This window comes from Heterodontus francisci, chromosome 34 (assembly GCF_036365525.1).
Source record: "Heterodontus francisci isolate sHetFra1 chromosome 34, sHetFra1.hap1, whole genome shotgun sequence".
In the NCBI taxonomy this organism is placed as follows: Eukaryota; Metazoa; Chordata; class Chondrichthyes; order Heterodontiformes; family Heterodontidae; genus Heterodontus; species Heterodontus francisci.
In genome coordinates, this window is record NC_090404.1 from 25,723,600 (window position 1) to 25,740,116 (window position 16,517).

General features: G+C 46.3%; 1 pseudogene; it reads right to left on the bottom strand.

Annotated features, from left to right (window-relative positions):
- LOC137349297 (zinc finger protein 585A-like) overlaps positions 1 to 16,517 on the bottom strand; it is a 182,192-nt pseudogene that overhangs the window by 152,565 nt on the left and 13,110 nt on the right.

The following is a 16,517-nucleotide window of genomic DNA, read 5'->3' on the forward strand; positions in this document are numbered from 1 at the left end:
AGGTATTGAGCAGAAAATCTGAGAAGTTATGCTGAACCTTTATAAAGCTCTGGTTCAGCCACGACTAGAGTATTGCATCCAGTTCTGGTCACCACACCTTAGGAAGGAGGTGATGGTCCTTGGGAGTGTGCAGAGGGGATTTACCCAAATGGTTCCAGGGATGAGGGAATTTAGCTACAAGGTTAGGCTGTAGAAGCTGGGGTTGTTATCCTTGGAGGAAAGCAGGTGGAGGGGGAGATTTAATAGAGATGTACAAGATTATGACAGGTTTAGATAAGGTAGACAAAGAAAAACTGCTCCCATTAGTTGATGGTACAAGGACTAGAACACAGATTAAGGCGGCACAGTGGCGCAATGGTTAGCACCGCAGTCTCACAGCTCCAGGGACCCGGGTTCGATTCTGGGTACTGCCTGTGTGGAGTTTGCAAGTTCTCCCTGTGTCTGCGTGGGTTTCCTCCGGGTGCTCCGGTTTCCTCCCACATGCCAAAGACTTGCAGGTTGATAGGTAAATTGGCCATTATAAATTGCCCCTAGTATAGGTAGGGGAATTGAGGAAAGGTGGGGACGTGAGAGGGTAATGGGATTAATGTAGGATTAGTTTAAATGGATGGTTGATGGTCAGCACAGACTCGGTGGGCTGAAGGGCCTGTTTCAGTGCTGTATCTCTAAAAATAAAAATAAAGGTTTTGGACAAGAGATACAAACATACGAATTAGGAGCAGCATCGGCCACTCGACCCCTCGAGCCTGCTCTGCATTCAATAACTTCATTGCTGAACTGATTACTCCACATTTACACCTACCCCCGATAACCTTTCATCCCCTTGCTTATCAAGAATCTATCTACCTCTGCCTTAAAAATATTCAAAGACTCCAGTTCCACCGCCTTTTGAGGAAGAGAATTCCAAAGACTCACGACCCTCATCTCTGTCTTAAATGGGTGACCCCTCATTTTTAAACAATGACCCCTAGTTCTAGATTCTCCCACAAGGGGAAACATCCTTTCCACATCCACCCTGTCAAGACCCCTCAGGATCTTACATGTTTCAATCAAGTCGCCTCTTACTCTTCTAAATTCCAGTGGATACAAGCCCAGCCTGTCCAATCTTTCCTCATAAGACAGTTCACCCATTCCAGGTATTCGTCCAGCAAACCTTCTCTGTACTGCCTCCAACACATTTACATCCTTCCTTAAATAAGGAGACCAGTACTGTCCACAGTGTTTCAGATGTGGTCTTACCAATGCCCTGTGTAGCCGAAGCATAACCTCCCTACTTTTGTATTCAATTCCCCTCGCGGTAAATGATAACATTCCATTAGCTTTCCTAATTACGTGCTGTACCTGCATACTAAGCTTTTGCGATTCATGCACTAGGACACCCAGATCCCTCTGCATCTCAGAGCTCTGCTATCTCTCACCATTTAGATAATATGCTTCTTTTTTTATTCTTCCTGCTAAAGTGAACAATTTCACACTTTCCCACATTATACTCCATTTTCTAGGTCTTTGCCCACTCACTTAACCTATCTATATCCCTTTGTAGCCTGCTTATGTCCTCTTCACTATTACTTTCCTACCTATCTTTGTGTCATCAGAAAATTTAGCAACCATACATTCAGTGCCTTCATCTAAATCATTTATATAAATTGAAAAAGGTTGATGCCCCAGCACAGATCCCTGGGACACACCACTCGTTACATCTTGCCAACCAGAAAATGACCTATTGAAGCCTACTCTCTGTTTCCTGTTAGCTAGCCAATCTTCTATCCATGCCAATATGTTACCCCCTGCACCATGAGCTTTTATTTTCTGCAATAACATTTGATGTGGCACCTTATCAAATGCCTTCTGGAAATCTAAGAAAAATACATCCACCGGTTCCCCTTTATCTACAGCACATGTAACTCCCTCAAAGAACTCCAATAAATTGGTTAAACATGATTTCCCTTTCACAAAACCATGTTGACTCTGCCTGATTACCTTGAATTTTTCTAAATGCTCTGTTATAACATCTTTAATAATAGCTTCTAACATTTTCTCCAAGACAGCTGTCAAGCTAACTGGCCTGTAGTTTCCTGCTTTCTGTCTCCCTCCATTTTTGAATAAAGGAGTTACATTGGCTATTTTCCAATCTAAAGGAACCTTCCCCGAATCTAGGGAATTTTGGAAAATTAAAACTAACGTATCAACTATCTCACTAGCTACTTCTTTTAACACCCTAGGATGAAGTCCATCAGGACCCGGGGACTTGTCAGCCTGCAGCTCCAACAATTTGTTTAGTACCACTTCCCTGGTGATTGTAATTTTCTTGAGTTCCTCCCTCCCTTCCATTTCCTGACTTACAGCTAATACTGGGATGTTACTTGTATCCTCAATAGTGAAGGCTGATGCAAAATATCTGTTCAATTTATCTGCCATCTCTTTATTATCCATTATTAATTCCCCAGACTCACTTTTTATTGGACCAATGCTCACTTTGTTAACTCTTTACTTGTTAAAATATCTACAGAAACTCTTACTATCTGTCTTTCTATTTCCAGCTAGCTTTCTCTTGTAGTCTAATTTTACCTTCATCAATCTTTTAGTCATTTTTTGCTGTTTTTTATATTCTTTCCAATCTTCTGACCTGCCTCCCATCTTTACGCAATTATAGGATTTTTCTTTAAGTTTGATACTATCTTTAACTTTGTTAGTTAACCACGGATGACAGGTCCCACTCTTGGAATTTTTCTTGTTCGTTGAAATGTATCTATTCTGTGTATTCTGAAATATCCCCTTAAATGTCTGCCACTGAATCTCTATTGACCTATCCCTTAGGGCGGCACAGTGGTGCAGTGGTTAGCACCGCAGCCTCACAGCTCCAGGGACCCGGGTTCGATTCTGGGTACTGCCTGTGTGGAGTTTGCAAGTTCTCCCTGTGTCTGCATGGGTTTTCTCCGGGTGCTCCGGTTTCCTCCCACAAGCCAAAAGACTTGCAGGTTGACAGGTAAATTGGCCATTATAAATTGTCACCAGTATAGGTAGGTGGTAGGGAAATATAGGGACAGGTGGGGATGTTTGTTGGGAATATGGGATTAGTGTAGGATTAGTATAAATGGGTGGTTGATGTTCGGCACAGACTCGGTGGGCTGAAGGGCCTGTTTCAGTGCTGTATCTCTAATCTAATCTAATCTTAACCTGATCTGCCAGTTCACTTTAGCTAGCTCTGCTTTCATGGATACAGAAAGGATGTGAGGAAGAAGTTTTTTTTACTCAGCGAGTGGTAATGACCTGGAACTCGCTGCCTACGAGGGTGGTGGAAGCGGAGACAATCAATGATGGCAAAAGGAAATTGGATGGGCACTTGAAGGAAATAAACCTGCAGGACTACGGGGAGAGAGCAGGGAATGGGACTGACTGGAATCCAAAAACTGAATGTCCTCCTTCTGTGTTGTAATGACTCTATGACTCATTTGTATAATTTCTACTTGTAATTTAACCCTTGGAGTCCAGGTATCATTCAGGTAAATCTACACTGCACTCCCTCCAAGGCCAATACATCCTTCCTAAGGTGTGGTGCCCAGAACTGAACACAATACTCCAGGTCTGGTCGAACCAGGGCTTTGTGTATCTCAGTGCTTTTCCAGTCACACTGATACCTGAAATCTTTTCTCACAGACAGAACAGACAAACCTTTTTCCTTCCATGTTCAAAGGCCGATGATATTCAGGTCCTGATGAATCGAGTGACTCTGTCAGATCTTGATGTCATGTTTGGTTTGAGTTTGCTGTCTGCAAATCCTCCCCTTCTAACCCCCTGTAAAAAGAGTTTACAAAAGCCATCACTGTCAGTCCAGGATAGAAATTCACAACATTCTCATGCGCCCTGCTGCACATTGTCCCCTGGAAATCTGGTGGCCGTTAACCGGGCCTGTCACCAGGAGAAGCCCTGCAGCTGCCGCCCCGCACAGTGCGAAATGCGGGACCGGGAGCTTCTTATTGGGGGCGTTTCTGAAGCCTCCCCACTCACCCGTCAGCTTCATCACCCCCTCTGCCACTTACCGGCTGCAGATACGACTCACAAGCGTCTCTCCATCGCCATCACTCACTCTGCAACCTCTCCAAACACTGCTTGGCACTGCACTTGCTCACTGGTCTCCTGTGGTGTGAATAGGGAACATTCTCCACTGTGGAGAATGTTGGGTAAAAGCCTCGTTATTGTAACCCCAAATAAATGTAATCGTGTTTTTGCTGTAATGTGGTGAAGACTGGGGCCCGACGACCAATCAATAAAATTAGGAAAAAAATTATACAGAAACCCAATTGCACAGACTCCCCATGATCCACCAGAAAGAAAGGGAAATGGGAACTGGGACCAATCCAGATTCCCCAAAACAGCAACAATAACAGCAGAATCCAACCCCTCCAGTCACATGTGAACTCAGTGGTGTGTCAGTACGTGGGGTGAATGAGTGAATCTCTTCACACACACAGAACATTTAAACAGTCTCTCTCCAGTAAGAATGTGCTGATTATGGATCAAATCCTTTGAACTTTGAACGCTGGGATGTTAACAGGTGGGAAAACTGAGTAAATCCCTTCACACAGGTGAAGTATCTGAACGGTCTCTCTCCAGTGTGACTGTGATGGTCTATCAGTAAATGGGATGACTGAGTGAATCCATTTCCACATTCAGCTGGTGAACACCCTCTCCCCGACGTGACTGCACCCAGGAGTTTCCAGCTCAGACTGGAACTGAATCCCTGCCCACAGTCAACAACAACAATGTGCATTTATATAGCACCTTTAACATTGTAAAAGCATCCTGAGATTCTTCACAGGAGCATTACTACTTTTGACATCCTACTTATTAATCTCCTACCAGCTCCCTAAATTCCGACTGCAGGACCACATCCCTCTTTCTGCCTATGTTGTTCATACCAATGTGGATACGACTGCTGGCTGTTCACCCTCCCCTCACAGGGTGCTCGACAGCCGTTCAGTGACCTCCTTGACCCTGGCACAAGGGAGGCAACACGTCTGCAGCTGCAGAAACACCTGCCTATTCTCCTATTGAATCTCCTATCACTACTGCTCTTCCAGTCTGCTTTGTGCCCCCCTGTGCAGCTGAGCCACCTGTGGTGCCACAGACTTGGCTCTGGCTGCATTCCCCAGATAAACCATCACTCTCATGGTTATTCAGAGCTGAATACTAGTTGGAGAGTGAGATGCACTCAGGGGACTCCTGCACTACCTGCCTATTTCTTCATGACTGTCTGTTGGTCACCCATCGCCTCTGTCCCTGCATACTCTTAAGCTGCGGGGTGACCACATCTATAAACATGCTATCCACGGAGCTCTCAACCTCACAGATGCACCGCAGTGACACCAGTTGCTGCTCATGCTCCAAAACCCGGAGCTCGAGCTGCTGCCACTGATGACACTTCCTGTACAAATGGTTATCCAGGACACGGGAAGTATCCTGGTGCTCCCACATGGCACAGGATGTGCCTCAAGCAGGCTGTAAGAAGAGAACCCATCGGAGTGAGGCCTCAAGGGAGGCTGGAAGAGAAGGCACCATGCAGGGGCAGCTGGAGAGAGAGAGAGAGAGAGAGAGAGAGAGAGAGAGAACGCCTGCTCTCTGAAGGTATACAACAAAAAGCTGTGGAAACTTGAACCTTTGTTTTGAGAGTTGAAGTTTACAAAGGTGTAAAGGGCCCACTGGGTCACCGGAAATCACATTATCCACAGATGTCCAGGTCAGAGGTGCTTGGAGAAGGGAGCAAAGGAAAATATTTTTGTTTGAAAAGCCTGGGAGATCCAGCACATTCCAACTGGGAGGAATTTGGGACTTTTAACCACAAACAATTTTGTCATTCAAATCACTGACCAACACAAACAAATGGACCGCTGGGTTGAGCACTACCTAGAACTGTACTCCAGGGAGAATGTTGTCACTGAGACTGCCCTCAATGCAGCCCAGCCTCCACCAGTCATGGATGAGCTGGACATACAGCCAACAAAATCGGAACTCAGTGATGCCACTGATTCTCTAGCCAGCGGAAAAGCCCCTGGGAAGGATAACATTACCCCTGAAATAATCAAGAATGCCAAGCCTGCTATACTCTCAGCACTACATGAACTGCTTTGCCTGTGCTGGGACAAGGAAGCAGTACCTCAGGACATGCGCGATGCCAATATCATCACCCTCTATAAAAACAAAGGTGACCGCGGTGACTGCAACAACTACCGTGGAATCTCCCTGCTCAGCATAGTGGGGAAAGTCTTTGCTCGAGTCGCTCTAAACAGGCTCCAGAAGCTGGCCGAGCGCGTCTACCCTGAGGCACAGTGTGGCTTTCGTGCAGAGAGAGATAGACCTGCTGTTCTCCCTCCGTCAGATACAGGAGAAATGCCGCGAACAACAGATGCCCCTCTACATTGCTTTCATTGATCTCACCAAAGCCTTTGACCTCGTCAGCAGACGTGGTCTCTTCAGACTACTAGAAAAGATTGGAAGTCCACCAAAGCTACTTAGTATCATCACCTCATTCCATGACAATATGAAAGGCACAATTCAGCATAGCGGTGCCTCATCAGATCCCTTTCCTATCCTGAGTGGCGTGAAACAGGACTGATTTCTTGCACCCACACTTTTTGGGATTTTCTTCTCCCTGCTGCTCTCACATGCGTTCAAGTCCTCTGAAGAAGGAATTTTCCTCCACACAAGATCAGGTGGCAGGTTGTTCAACCTTGCCCGTCTAAGAGCGAAGTCCAAAGTACGGAAAGTCCTCATCAGGGAACTCCTCTTTACTGACGATGCTGCTTTAACATCTCACACTGAAGAGTGCCTGCAGAGTCTCATCGACAGGTTTGCGGCTGCCTGCAATGAATTTGGCCTAACCATCAGCCTCAAGAAAACGAACATCATGGGGCAGGACATCAGAAATGCTCCATCCATCAACATTGGCGACCACGCTCTGGAAGTGGTTCAAGAGTTCACCTACCTAGGCTCAACTATCACCAGTAACCTGTCTCTAGATGCAGAAATCAACAAGCGCATGGGAAAGGCTTCCACTGCTATGTCCAGACTGGCCAAGAGAGTGTGGGAAAATGGCGTACTGACATGGAACACAAAAGTCTGAGTGTATCAAGCCTGTGTCCTCAGTACCTTGCTCTATGGCAGCGAGGCCTTGACAACGTATGTCAGCCAAGAGCGACGCCTCAATTCATTCCATCTTCGCTGCCTCCGGAGAATCCTTGGCATCAGGTGGCAGGACCCTATCTCCAACACAGAAGTCCTCGAGGCGGCCAACATCCCCAGCTTGTACACACTACTGAGTCAGCGGCGCTTGAGATGGCTTGGCCATGTGAGCCGCATGGAAGATGGCAGGATCCCCAAAGACACATTGTACAGCGAGCTCGCCACTGGTATCAGACCCACCGGCCGTCCATGTCTCCGCTATAAAGACAACTGCAAACGCGACATGAAGTCCTGTCACATTGATCACAAGTCATGGGAGTCAGTTGCCAGCATTCGCCAGAGCTGGTGGGTAGCCATAAAGGCGGGGCTAAAGTGTGGCGAGTCGAAGAGACTTTGCAGTTGGCAGGAAAAAAAGACAAAAGCGCAAGGAGAGAGCCAACTGTGTAACAGCCCCGACAAACAAATTTTTCTGCAGCACCTGTGGAAGAGCCTGTCACTCTAGAATTGGCCTTTATAGCCACTCCAGGCGCTGCTCCACACACCACTGACCACCTCCAGGCGCTTACCCATTGTCTCTCGAGATAAGGAGGCCAAAGAAGAGATATTCAAATGTTGAATAACTTTGAGTGTAATTTGGGGTGTCAGCTATTTTCTATTCAGTCGCCTCATTATAGGAAGGATGTGGAAGCTTTAGAGAGGGTGCAGAGGAGATTTACCCGGATGCTGCCTGGACTGGAGGGCATGGCTTACGAAGAAAGATTGAGGGAGCTAGGGCTTTTCTCATTGGAGTGAAGAAGGATGAGAGGTGACTTGATAGAGGGGTACAAGATGATGAGAGGCATAGATAGAGTGGATAGCCAGAGACTTTTTCCCAGGGTGGAAAGGGCCATCACCAGGGGGCATAATTTTAAGGTGATTGGAGGAAGGTTTTGGGGAGATGTCAGAGGTAGGTTCTTTACACAGAGAGTGGTGGGTGCGTGGAATGCGCTGCCAGCGGTGGTAGTAGAAGCAGATACATTAGGGACATTTAAGCGACTCTTGGATAGGTACATGGATGATAGTAGAATGAAGGGTGGGTAGTTAGTTTGATCTTAGTGTAGGTTAAAGGTTCGGCACAACATCATGGGCCGACGGGCCTGTATTGTGCTGTACTGTTCTATGTTCTATAATTGGGGATTTCTTTTAGTTGTTATAATAAATGACTTGACACATGAAATCTGGTGTAATTCGTTAAATAGGTGCTCATATCCTGTATTTTTCATGTTGACGATCTCTCTGAGGTCGTAACAACTGGAAAGAGGGATTAATTTGGATACCTCTTTTTCAGCGGGCACAGACACAATGGGCTGAATGGCCTCATTCTGTGCCACAAATTCTCTTTGCTTTATATAGCACAGGATGTGTACTGTAGAGGTCGGAGCAGCCTCGCCATTCCTCTATCTATTCAGTAATAAACCTTTAAACATAAAAAGACTGACCAACTACTCACTTCCCTTCTGTTTGTGTCACTTAAATCTCAGGAAGATGCCCCTTATTCTGATGAAAACTGGAATGTTTAATTTCCAGCTCCTTGAACAAAGTTACAATACTTACCAGCCAATCAACTCACAAGCTTCCTGACTCGGTGGAAACGGGAGAAGAAACCAGGAAGCGGCGGCTAGGATGGGGGAGGCGCTGCTCCATCGCTTTCATGGTGCTCCCTCCCTCGCGCACATTTGCCGGATTCAGCAACACTGATTCGGGGCCTGAGAGCCGCCGAAACTCGGTGTTACTGAGGCTGCGCTGGACCCCACTCAGCTTCCGGGAGCCGCACGGCACATGCGCCGCGCAGACTGGGGGGGGGGGGGGGAGAGGGCCTCATTGCGCCTGCGCGTTTCTGCCCTTGGGCTGATGATAGGCCGTATTCATCCGCGCTCAGCATTCTGGGTCCTATCGGCTATCATTTACAAGCCAGCAAACGGACAGGCATTCATGCGTCATACAAAAATAAAATGGTAAAACTCAGCGAACATATATTAAGACGCGCGTTTGCTGGCAACGTAACCACTAGGTGGTGCACCACTAACACATGCGCAAATGCGGCCTCATCAACTGAATTGTCACTGTCTGCAGCTGCCAGGACTAAAGATGGCGCTGCTCAATTTGACACAAAAGCACGAATTAAACCCAAACCGCCTGGATGTTTACGATCGCCGCCTCAATCGCCGCATTCAGCTCCCCGCTCAGTCACCGCTTCTCTTCCCCGCTCCCTTTGGCGCCCGTCTGTTCGTCATTCCCGACGACTCGCCGCTACCCCGCTTGTCACTTCCATCCGCCACTCGTATTGGGAAGTTCAATGGCGGAGCTTCAAACCAACATTCTCGGCGCGAGAAAATGTTCCCGACTCACAGCACAGGATTCCAGTGCGCAGGTGTTCTGCGGTACAGGGTTGGATGCATGCGCAGTACCAGTAATGGAGGTGGACAGTGGCTTGTGAGTTACATCTGGGAATATCAGGGCAGGCACACACACTGCTTTCCCATCTCCTCCTGGGATGTTTCACTGGAGTCGTGTAGGTGAGTGTTTCTAAACTGTCTCCCTATCTCGGTAATACTGCGGATTGTAGGTTGCTGTGAGTGTTGGACTGTATTGCCTCTCCTCATACTTCCTCCTCCCACTCCGAGTTTCAGGCTGCAGGCTCCGGTGGCTCAATGCACCTGAAACGTGAACTCTGTTTCTCTCTCCACAGATGCTGCCTGACCGGCTGAGTATTTCCAGCATTTTCTCCTTTTATTTCAGATTTCCAGCATCTGCAGTATTTTGGTTTTGTTTTAATGCAAGCATGGCTCACAGGACTGAGTCGAGAAACACAGACAGACCAATTAAGAGCTGGTTTGTATCTAGGTAGGTGTTGGATGTGGAAGTTGGTCCCTGACCTCCTGTGTCGGTCTTTTTTGTTCCATCAGTTTGATCTGGAGTGGAGATGGAGGAGCAGCTGCTGGCTTTAATCCCGAGTACTTTTGAGCCTAGTCAGACCCTGCAATTTTCAATTATAAAATAAAAACAAGAAATGCTGGAACCACTCAGCAGGTCTGACAGCATCTGTGAAAAGAGAAGCAGAGTTAACGTTTCGGGTCAGTGACCCTTCTTCGGAACTGCAATTTTCAATGTGAGGCTGTCAAGGGATGTAGATTCTGGGGGAGATGAGATTGCTAAACAGACACCAACCACTCAATGTCAAATAGTATTGTTTCAGTAACAAGTATTTCTGTAGAGGCTTTTAATCCATTTTCCACATTCAGATTTTTTTTAACTTCATTCCTGGGATATGGGCATCACTAGCCAGACCAGCATATATTGCCAATACCCAGTTGCCCATTGAGAAGGTGATGGTGGACCTTCTTCTTGAACCACTGCAGTCCGTGTGGTGAAGGTGCTCCCACAATGGTGTTAGGGAAGGAGTTACAGGATTTTCACCCAGTGATGATGAAGGAACGGTGATATATGTCCAAGTTAACATCAACTTGTATTTATATAGCACCTTTAATGTAATAAAATGTTCCAAGGCATTTCAAAGGAGTGTTTATAAAGCGACATTTGACACTGAGCCACGTAAGGAGATATTAGGGTAGATGACCAAAAGCTTGATCAGAGAGGTGGGTTTTAATCAGTGGCTGAATCACGGAAGGTGAGGTAGAGAGGCGGAGAGGATTAGGGAGGGATTTCCAAAGGTTATGGCCTTGGCAGCTGATGGCACGGCCACCAGTGGCGGAGCAATGAAAATCAGGGATGCTCAAGATGCCAGAATTAGATGAGTCCTGATCTCTCGGAGGGTTGTAGGTCTGGAGGAGATTATAGAGATAGTGAGGGGTGAGGGAATGGAGGGATTTGAAAACAGGGATTTGACTTACCTTCCGGGAGCAGAGTGGACCTGTGGGGAGAATGCCAAGCGAGAGAAGAGGATAAATTGAGCCCAAGGATTGCGGCCCAGTCACTTACGTTCTGGGAGTGGAGAGCAGTCCAGACGCGCCGGAGTTTTGAATAAAAAGAAAAAAAAAGTCAACAGTGACATCACAGGAAAGCTGCAAAGTGTTTTGTTGGTGAGTAACTGCTGTTAGGGAATAACTCTAAATAGCTGGGTAAGTACCTAAAAGTAAAGAGAAAGGTCTACAGTTTTTTTTTAAATATAGTAGGTAGTGTTTTTATTTTAGGGAATCAAGGTCCCCAGTGTAAATAATTTAATTTTTGGGTAATTTAAGGGGATAAATTAAGGGTAAGTCATGGCAGGGCAGCTCGGCAGCGTGCAGTGCTCCTCCTGTGCAATGTGGGAACTCGGACACTTCCAGTGTCCAGGGCGAACATGTGTTCAGGAAGTGTCTCCAGCTGCAACTAATCAAAATCCACGTTTCTGATCTGGAGCGGCAGCTGGAGACATTGTGGAGCATCGGTGAGGCTGATATCATCGTGGATAGCATGTGCAGGGAGGTGGTCACACCGCAGGTAAAGACTGCTCAGGCAGAAACGGAATGGATGACCGCCAGACAGAGTAGAAGAACTAGGCAGGTAGTGCAGGAGTACCCTGGGTCCATCTCCCTATCTAACAGATTTTCCACTTTGGATACTGTCGGGGGAGATGGCTCTTGCTGCATTCCCCTGATAAGCTAAGTTCGTGGCACCATGGGTGGCTCAGCTGCACAGGAGGGGAGGAAAAAAGAGTGGGAGAGCTATAGTGATAGGGGATTCTATCATAAGGGGACAGACAGGCATTTCTGTGGCCGCAAACGTGACTCCAGGATGGTATGTTGCCTCCCTGGTGCTAGGGTCAAGGATGTCACGGAGTGACTGCAGGACATTCTGAAGGGGGAGGATGAACAGTCAGAGGTTGTAGTACACATTGGTACCAACGACAGGTAGAAAGAGGGATGAGGTCCTGCAACAAGAATTTAGGGAGCTCGGTAGCAGATTAAAAAGCAGGACCTCAAAAGTTGTAATCTCTGGATTACTCCCGGTGCCACGTGCTAGTGAGTATAGGAATAGGATAGAGCAGATGAATGTGTGGTTGAGCAGATGGTGCAGGAGGGAGTACTTTAGTTTCCGGGATCACTGGGTCTGATTCTGGCGAAGGTGGGACCTGTACAAGTTGGATGGGTTGCACCAGAACAAGACCAACATCCCTGCTGGGAGGTTTGCCAGTGCTGTTGCGGGGGGCAGGTTTAAACTAATTTGGCAGGGGGATGGGATACAGAGTGGAGGTCCAGTAGGGGATGATGCACAGTCAAATATAGAAGAGAAACTGAGTCAGTCTGGAAGGCAGAGCAAATTTAGACCTGTTAAGGCACAAGTGAAAAATGCAAGGCTGGATTGCATCTATTTTAATGCAAGGAGTCTTACTAATAAGGCAGACATTTTTTTAAAATTCATTTTTGGGATGTAGGCGTCACTGGCTATGCCAGCATTTATTGCCCATCCCTAATTGCCCTTGAGAAGGTGGTTCTTGAACCGCTGCAGTCCATTTGGGGTAGGTAGACCCACCGTTAGGAAGGGAGTTCCAGGATTTTGACCCAGCGACAGTGAAGGAACGGTGATATAGTTCCAAGTCAGGATGTTGTGTGACTTGGAGGAGAACTTGCAGGTGGTGGTGTTCCCATGTATTTGCTACCCTTGTCCTTCTAGTTTGTAGAGGTCGTGGGTTTGGAAGGTGCTGTCGAAGGAGCCTTGGTGCATTGCATCTTGTAGATGGTACACACTGCTGCCCCTGTGCGTCGGTGGTGGAGGGAGTGAATGTTTGTAGATGGGGTGTCAATCAAGCGGGCTGCTTTGTCCTGGATGGTGTCGAGCTTCTTGAGTGTTGTTGGAGCTGCACCCATCCAAGCAAGTGGAGAATATTCCATCACACTCCTGACTTGTGCCTTGTAGATGGTGGACAGGCTTTGGGGAGTCAGGAGGTGAGTTACTCACCTCAGGATTCCGAGCCTCTGACCTGCTCTTGTAGCCATGGCATTTATATGGCTACTCCAGTTCAGTTTCTGGTCAATGGTAGCCCTGAGGAAGTTGATAGTGGGGGATTCAGCGATGGTAATGCTGTTGAATGTCAAGGGGAGATGGTTAGATTCTCTCTTCTTGGAGATGGTCATTGCCTGGCACTTGTGTGGTGCGAATGTTACTTGACACTAATCAGCCCAAGCCTGAGGCGTTGATTGAGGGCATTGATTAGCACAAGGGATTATGATATTGCTGCTATCACAGAGACATGGTTGAGCGAGGAGCAGGACTGGCAGCTCAATATTCCAGGGTATAGAATCTTCAGCCATGACAGGGGAGGGGGTATAAGAGGAGGTGGCATTGCACTGTTGATCAACGGGTCAATTACTGCAGAAAGGAGGGATGATATCTTTGAAGGTTCCTCAAATGAGGCCATAAGGGTAGAACTTAAAAACAAAAAGGGGCAATCACTTGGCTGGGAGTGTACTACAGGCCTCCAAACAGTCAGGAAGAGATAGAGGAGCAGATATGTAGGCAAATCTCAGAGAGGTGTAAAATTAATAGGGTAATAATAGTAGTGGATTTCAACTTCCCCAATATTAACTGGGATAGTATTAGTGCAAAAGGCTTAACGGGGGCGGAATTCTTAAAACGCATACAGGAGAGCTTTTTGAGCCAGCACGTAGAAAGTCCGACAAAACAAAGGGCGGTACTGGACCTAATCCTCGGGAATGAAGCCGGACAAGTGGTAGAAGTATCAGTGGGGGTGCATTTCGGGGATAGTGACCATAACTCTGTGAGATTTAAGGTAGTTATGGAAAAGGACAAAGATGGACCGGAAATAAAAGTACTGAATTGGGGGAAGGCAGATTTCAATATGATAAAACAGGATCTGGCCAAAGTGGACTCGGCGCAGCTACTTGTAGGAAAGTCTACATCAGACCAGTGGGAGTCATTCAAAGAGGAAATAGTGAGAGTTCACAGCCAACGTGTTCCCGTTAAGGTGAAGGGTAGGACCAAGTCCTGGGAACCCTGGATTTCAAGGGATATAGAGGATTGGATAAGGGGAAAAAAAGGCTTATGGCAGATTCAGAGGGCTGAAAACAGCGGAGGCCCTAGAGGAGTATAGAAAGTGTAAGGGAGGTACTTAAAAAAGTAATTAGGAGAGCGAAGAAGGGACATGAAAAAACACTGGTGGGCAAGATAAAGGAAAATCCTAAGGCGTTTGAGTGTAAGTGGCAAATGAATTTCAATATAGATGAGTGAGATGCAATGTTTTGGTAGGAAGAATGAGGCCACATATTACTGGGAAAATAAGAGTTTAAATGGAGCAGAGGAGCAAAGGAATCGAGGGTCCAGATACACAGAGCATTAAAAGTAGCAACACAGGTGAATAAGGCCACAGAAGAAGCAAATGAAACACTGGGTTTATTTCTAGAGGGACGGAAGTGAAGTTATGTTAAACCTGTATTGAACCTTGGTTACTTTACACTTGGAGAACTGTGAACAGTTCTGGTTTCCATATTATAAAAAAATGATATGGAGGCTCTGGAAAATGGTGCAAAGAAGATTTGCATGGTTGGTCCTGGAACTGAGAGGATATACTTATCAGGAAAAACTGAACAGGCTGGAGCTGTTTTCTCCAGATAAAGGAGATGGTTGATGGGTGATCTGAGAGAGGTCTTTAAGATTATTAAAGGTTTATACAGGATGGACAGAGAGAAAATGTTTCCACTTGTGGGGGATTCCAAAACTAGTGGTGATAAATATCAGATCATCACCAATAAATCCAATAGGGAATTCAGGAAAAATTTCTTTACCCAAAGAGAGGGAAGAGTATAGAACCTGCTGCCACAGGGAGTAGCTGAGGTAAATAGAGAATCATTTAAGGGGAAGCGAGATAAATATATGAGGGAGAAAGGAATGGAAGGAGATGCTGATCGGATTTGATGAACTGTGCACCATCTTCTTTTCCAAAGATCTCTCAGCTTCAATAATGGCTGCTTTTGTCTCCCTCAATTGGGGGTGATATTTGTCCCGATTCTCCTGGAAACTGAATCCATCTTGTTCCAAACTGGGTTCAATGTAAGACAGTTCAGGGAGTCAAGCATCAATCAGATCCCAGTTTTACACCAATCTCTGATTTGACAACACGTTTCCAGCATTCACCGTTGTTCTTCCTGACTCTAAACACAGTTGTAAAGGAGCCGTCTGTTCAGTGCCCAGGGGCTCTGAACCATGGAAGAGAGCGGCTGGGACACATTTCTTACAGGACTCAGGATTAACCCACACGGGGACTTTGCTGTCAGTGAAGAGAGACGAGAAAGACCAAAGAGCCGTTTGTCCCTCTCAGTGTGATCCTGAAGGACTGTGTTCAGACTGAAGTTCTGTTCCTGCCGTACGATTCTCCCCCCAGATTGTCCTTTCTGAGCTCCAGCCAGGTGATGCTAAACACTCAGGAGGAAAGACAAAAATCTACAACAATGTATCTAAAATAAAGCTGATTTATTTAACATTTAACCAGAATATTAAACTCCAGCCAAGTTACTGGGGGTATTAATATTGGTAGAAACAAACTCCAATTGTCAGAATAGAAACACAGAAAATTTACAGCACAGGAGGCCATTCAGCCCATTGTGTCTGTGCCAAAATACACAAGATTTCATATTTTAAGTCCTTTACTAGAACAACTAAAGTAAAAGAAATCCCCAAATAACTAAATACGCTTTGTAAATAGCTGACACTCCCCATTAAAATCAAAGGTATTTTCTTTACTTATTCAACACTTGAATATCTCACACCACACTGACACAGTCCTTTTTGATGACAAAATCGTTTGCGGTTAAAAGTCCCAAATTCCTCCCAGTTCAATGTGCTGGATCTCCCAGACTTTTCAAAAAAACCAATATTTTCCTTCGCTCCCTTCTCCAAACACTTCTGACCTGGATATCTGTAGATAATGTGACTTCCGGTGATCCTGTGGGGTCCTTTACTCCTCCACAAACTTCAACTCTCAAAAAAATGTTCAGGTTTCTACAGCCTTTCACTGTATATCTTCAGAGAGCAGGTGTTCACTCTCTCTCTCTCTCTCTCTCTCTCTCTCTCTCCTGCTGGTGCCTGCTCTTACAGCTTCCCTTGAGGCCTCATCCCAATAGATTCTCTTCTTACAACCTGCTTGAGGCCACAACCTGATGGTTCATTCCGTACAGCCTGTTATTCTCCGGAAAGTCTGTTAAATTTATCTGGTCCTAGAAGTCAATAGTTGACTGTTCTTCACCAAAATACAAAGACCAGAAGTCTAGTTTCACAAAGCTACTCGGCCTTTCCATTGCCCCCAGGTGTTGCCACCTGCCGGTTCATTTGCATGTTCTCAATGG